The following is a 6,697-nucleotide window of genomic DNA, read 5'->3' as shown; positions in this document are numbered from 1 at the left end:
TGTGCTTCTAGAGTTCTCCTGGAAACTTCAGGGGACTTTGGGGTTGTTGTGACTCAACATTTGGACACATTAGAGAAGATGAATTCCCTGCCTGCTTCCAGCCAAGCGATGACTCAGCCCTGAAGTATGTGCGCTTATCATGTTACATGATAAAGCACCAGCACATTTCAGACTCTGGAATCTTTTTAATTTTGTAAAAGGGTACAAGACATTGGGGACTACTTTAGGAGTACAGAATTCTAAAATATACCAGAGATAAGCAGAACAATTCTTGTCCTTGAGTTTCACTCGAAGAGGATATTCCTTTATGGTTTTCTATCTTGGAGTCTGATAGAAATGCCTCAGTGACTGGCTCTAAGAAGTGTCTGAATTCTAAGTGTGAGAATTTCTACAGTTTTCTTTTTAAAGAAATGAATAATTCGAGTCCTTTATGTCACTAGAGCACTAGAGAAAGGTCTTGTTATCTAGCTCAAGGTATATTAAACAGAGGCCTAGATTCTTATTCCAGATCTAGTACTAACTAACTTTGTGTCCTTAGGAAAATATTTTATACATGTGGGCCTTAGCGTCTTCATTTGCAAAATGTGGGGAGTTGGACTCTAGTCTAATTGATTTTTAAAGTCTCTTCTACCTCTAAAATTCTTTGATATTGTTCTAGACTTTCTTGGACAGGCTAGGGACAAACAAAACAGAGAATGGGTTAGGAGCTGCAGTAAAAAATACCTTTTTCTCCTAGGTTGTTGCTGTGTACCTGTTTCACCCAAAGAATGCTGATATTATCAATTCAACACAATTTAGCATAGTTATTAAATATAGGCAGTTAGATGACATAGTTGCTAGAATATTGAACTCAGTCAGTAAAGATCTAAATTTGAATCCTGCCATAGACACCACTTTTTAAAAACGCTAACCTCTATCTTAGGTGTGGTCTATACAATAAATGCTATAAGATTTCAGAGAAAAAAGATATTCGTATGAGCTGAAGAAGTAGAACTTCATAAGGAAGACACTATTCTTCATTGACTGTTCTACCCTGTCTTTTAAAGGCACTTAATGAATAATTGTGAAATGCTAGAATACTTTATTTTTTAAATTTATTTTTAAAATATTTTTATTTTGATTTTGAGTATTTTCCCATAGTTACATGTTTCACGTTCTTTCCCGCTCCCTCAAGCCCCGCTAACTCCCCTTAGCCGGCTCACAATTCCACTGGGTTTTACATGTATCATCGATCAAGACCTAATTCCATATTGGTTAGTTGGACTAGATTATCGTTTTGTGTCTTCATCCCCAATAATATCCCCATCAGCCCATGAACTTTCACATATTTTAAATACTCTCTCACCTTTGGACACTGACGTGATGTCCTTTATCATCCACTGAATAGCACTTCATCTTCATTGGCACATATGGGAGAGGTGAGGTACCAGTGGCATGCAAACACAGTCACACAAACCTGTTCTGGGCCATGGGAGGTTTCATGCAAAACCAGTTTCTTTGACAGGGACAAACCTTATGTAAAGCTGCAATAAGCTTGAGAAACTGGTTTTAGGCAAAGCTTGTCATGGCAAGAACCATGTTTGAATGGGCGGCTTTGCACACTGTGGTCACTTTCTTATTTGTGTAAATAATGGTGTCAGAAACTATCTGCCTGCTGTTACACCTTGAACTAGTTAACGCACCTGTTGCCACATACTGACCCCTCACAATTCTTAATAGAGAACTCACCTTCTATTCTCCCACCTACAGCTGCTTTGCCCATTGGGGTTTATTTGCTCTATAGCATGGCGTAGTTAAGATTCTGGAACACTGAGAGAAATAGAAGAGATATAGAAACTCAGAGATTCTAGGCCTATAGCACATTTAACTGTGTAGCCCCTCACAATGGTAGCTGCTTTTATTTTCTATTAGGTGGGGTGGGGGGGAAGAGAGAAAGGGCAGGGAAGAAACTTTTTTTCTTTTTTAATATAATTTTCTTTTTAAAAATGTTTCCATGGTTACATGATTCATGTTCTCTCTTTCTCCTCTTCTGTCCCCCTTCCCAAAGCTGACAAGTAATTCCACTGGGTTATACCTGTATTATTACTCAAAACCTATTCCCATATTATTCATCTTTGTAATAATCTTTTAAAACCAAAACTCCACATCATAGACCCATATAAACAAGTGATCAATCATCTGTTTTTCTCCTGCATTTCTACTTTCACAGTTCTTTCTCTTGAAGTGGATAGTGTTCTTTCTCATAAGGTCCTCTGGATTGTCCTGGATCACTGTATTGCTATTAGTAGAAAAGTCTATTACATTTGATTGCCCCACAATGTTTCCATTCCTGTGTACAATGTTCTCCTGGTTCTGCTCCTTTCACTCTGCATCAGTTCATGTAGATCCTTCCAGTTGTTATAGAAATCAATTGATTCACCATTCCTTATAGCACAATAGTATTCCATCACCATTATATAACCACAATTTGTTCAGCCATTCCCTAATCGAGGGACCACCCCTCATTTTCCAATTTTTTGCCACCACAAAAAGCACAGCTATAAATATTTTTGTATGAACAGATCCTTTCCTATTTCCTATACAAACCCAGCAGAGGTATAGCTAGATCAAAAAACATGCATTCTTTTAAAGCCCTTTGGGCATAATTACAAATTGCCTTCCAAAATGATTGCATCACTTCACAACTCCACCAGCAGTGCATTAGTGTCCTAATTTTGCCACATTCCCTCCAACATTATTTCCCTTTACTTTTATATTGGCCAACCTGCTAGGTATAAGGTGATACCAAAGTTGTTTTGATTTGCATTCCTCTAATCAGGAGGGACTTAGAATACTTTTTCATATGATTATTGAGAGTTTTGATTTCTTCATCTGGCCTATTCATATCCCTGGACCATTTGTCAATTGGGGAATGACTTGATTTCTTACAAATTTGCTGTAGTTCCTTATATGTTTGAGAAACTAGACCTTTGTTAGAGAATTTTGTTGTAAAATTTTTCCCCCAGTTTGTTGCTTCCTTTCTAATTTTGGTTGCGTTGGTTTTGCTTCTAAAAACCTTTTAATATATTCAAAATTATTCATTTTACATCTTGTAATGTTCTCTATCTCTTTCTTGGTCTTAAATCCTTCCCTTACCCATAGATCTGACAGGCATACTCTTTTATGTTCACCTAATTTACTTATAATATCACTTTTTATATTTAAGTTATATACCTATTTCAAACTTATCTTGCTATAGGGTGTGTGAGATATTGCTCTAAACCTAATTTTTGCCATTCTGTTTTTCAGTTTTCCAAGTTTTTGTCAGGTAGTGAGTTCATCTCCCCAAAGCTCGGATCTTTGGGTTTATTGAACACTAAGTCACTGAAATCATTCACCTCTGGTCCATTCCATTGATCCACCCTTTTATGGCTTATCCAGTACCATATTGTTTTAATGATCATTGCTTTATAGTACAGTTTAAGATCTGGTACTGCTAGGCCACCATACTAATGAAGAAACTTTTGGGCTAATCTAAAGGACCAAACTACAGAGACATGAAAAAGCATGATCCCTCGTAAGAATTTGAAAGAGGGAATCAGTACTTTGTAATTCTGTCTTCCTCCTTTCCTCTCTCTGTCAACCTCTCTAACCTCTCCTCTAACCCTTACTTAAGGAATGCTCACCTTCTCAAATCACAGAGCTCTCCTTCTCAATCTGCTGGGAGTCTGAGTTGGTAGTGTGCTTTCAGAGGGATTCATATCACTGACTTGATGGCCATAAAGAAAGTTGACTGGAGAATGAACAAGGTATTGGCAGTAGATGTCATTCCCTGAGAACTCCAGAAGGTAAAAGAGAAGGATCCTGAGGGCATGCCTTCCCTGAGGTATCCAATGGAAGCCTTTCCTGGCAAGTTGCTTGGAATTTGAATGGTGGCTATTTATTATGGAAAAAGATAGATGGTAGGAGACTAATGTGGTAAACTGAGAAAGTCTACCCTAAACTTTTTCCCCTCTGAGACTAAAGTTCTTGGGGAGGGAGATATCAGTTCACTATCAATATGGTCTCTGGCTAAGTCTTTGAAAAACTGAGCACAAAAGACTGAGTAGGGGGAGTCAAAAAGTTCAGACTTTAATTTTGTTGGCTGTGGCTCACTTAAACCTAGTTGGTTTTAACTCTAGACTGCATATGTTTTGATTTTTCTTAGTAAAAGGATTTTGATCTATATATAAAAGATTAATTTTTTTATACCCACACAAAGTTGAAAAAGAGTAAAATCCTATGAGGATGGGGGTCAATCAAGCCAAGTGAATTATATATTTTAAGGAGATTAACTAATAGATTAGATGATTAACACAGATTAATTTCATATTAAAGTCTAGAAAGGCACTTAAATGAAAAGCTGGAAAACATGCAGACAAGGTAGATCTCATCTATACGTGTAGAAGAATTAAATAGGGGCTGGGAACTAGAACAACAAGGTAATGTTCATACTGTGGCAATGAAAGATGAAATGACTGAGGAAACAAAGGTGGATCTTCTGAGCAGAGCAAATTGGTTTATTAAGCAATGCATGGCAATTACCCAACAAAACATGACCAGGTCCCTTCCTTCATTTAGGGCTGGACCCCATTACAGGAAAAGACAGACTTTTATACATTAAAATAATTAATCAAATAAGACCAAATAATTAAAAGGAAACAATATAATATTAGGTAATTTGATTTCTAATTGGGGGAAGGATTAGGGACTTTACAAGTTAGGAGGAGTAGTTGACCAGGTGCAATTCCCTGAAATCTGAAAAAGAGGTGTTCTGCTTCCCCCAAGGGTGTGTATACAATCAAAGGAACATGGAAACAATAACCAATGGAACATTATGGGGCCAGTTTTCAGATAAGGCATATGGATTGCTTAAGATGTACAATTATGAGAAAACTCTCTTTGCGTCAGTCTTAGAATCTGACTCTGGTCAAAATAACCCAGGTCCTTTGTTGAGGGTCTCTCAACAGCAAGTACAGACGGTTTAGTTTCCTAGTCATGCAGGGCTAGGTTCAAACAGCGGAATAAGGTTTTCTCCTGTTTCACACAATTAAATAAGACAGAATTTAGACTAGATCCATAACTGACTAGAAACTAAGCTAACTCTAGAATTGAGTCACAAGGTGGTCAGTGTGGTTCACTCAATTGCCTCAATTCCCACTACTACTTGCTGTCCCAAGTCCTTCAAATTGCCATTAGAATTTATAGACTGGGGATATGACATGATCAAATCTGTGCTTTATAAAAATAATTTTAGTGACTATATGCATAAGGGATTGGAATGATGCAAGGATAGATGGATAAATAAAGCTCCGCTGAGAAGCAAGAAAGCTATTTGAAGTAAGCAGACAAAAAGAGAAACTACTGCAATAATCTAGGCATCAAGAAGGACTGGAATTAGGCTGGTGACTGCATGAGTGTAGAAGAAGGGATGATGAGAGAGATGCTGTGGAAGTAGAAGTGAGAAGATCTGACTGCTTATGTGGGATGAGTGAGAGTAGAGTGGAGGAAGACAAAGATTTCACACCTGGGTGAATAAAAACATGGTGTTGACCTCTACATTAAGAGGGAAAGGGGACAGCTGGATAGCTCAGTGAACTGAGAGCCAGGCCTGAAGTTGGGAAGTTCTGGGTTCAAGTTTGACCTCAGATGTTTCCTAGCTGTGTGACCCTAGGTAAGTAACTTAACACCCATTACCTAGCCTTTACTGCTCTTTTCTCTTGGAACATAGTCTTGTTTCTGAGATGGAAGGTAAGGGTTTAAAAAAGAAAATATTAATAGAGAAAATTGGAGGAGAGGTGGGTTTTGGATTTAGGGTCTATAGATGTGTTACTCTGTGCTAGAATGAGAATTCTTATTCTGATAACTTAAGGATGAGTTCCAAGATGGCGGCTATGACTATAGATAGACCTAAAGCTCTGTTGCTCCAAACCTCTGTCCAGCAGCCCAATGGGGATGTTTCCTCACACCTCTGTGTGGGATAAGGGGAGGGGCAGAGTGTACTCAGCATGTGGTGGGAGGGGCAGGCACAGCATTCAGTCTGGGAGCTGGGGCCCAGCACTCCATCTCTAAAAGGTTTGCCATCATTGCTCTATAGGCACAAAATTTCTGTATATCTACAAGCTTTGGGTCAACTAATTTCTTACCCTTGAATCATGATTTTCAACATCTTTTTCGTTGTCCTCTATTCATTTTTGCTTTTAGGTCATTAAGTATATAAGCATATATTTAATTTGAAAGCCTCTGTAAAGCTTTCATTATAATCTTTCTACCTCTTTAGCATATTGATGCACAAGATACACTTATCTTAATGGCAGTCTTTTTACTAATAGTTATCTATCTTGTGCTTGAAAAAGCTTGGATTTCCTGCTCAGTGATTTTCTGAACTTTATAAAATACCAGACAAGGGGGGTAGCTGGGTGGTTCAGTGAATTGAGAGTCAGGCCCAGAGACTAGAGGTCCTGGGTTCAAATCTGACCTTAGACATTTCCCAGCTTTGTGACCCTGGGCAAGTCATTTGACTTCCATTGCCTAGCCCTTACCACTCTTCTGTCTTAGAACCAATACACAGTAAAGTTAAAAAAATTAATAATAATAAAATAAAATAAATTACCAGAGAAGGGCAAGAAATGCAGAGATTGCAAGACTGAATTCTTCAGAACTGTTAAAGTAAAAGGAG

This window comes from Gracilinanus agilis, chromosome 5 (assembly GCF_016433145.1).
Source record: "Gracilinanus agilis isolate LMUSP501 chromosome 5, AgileGrace, whole genome shotgun sequence".
NCBI lineage: Eukaryota > Metazoa > Chordata > Mammalia > Didelphimorphia > Didelphidae > Gracilinanus > Gracilinanus agilis.
The sequence above is the reverse complement of the archived record's forward strand: the minus strand, read 5'-3'. Positions refer to the sequence as shown.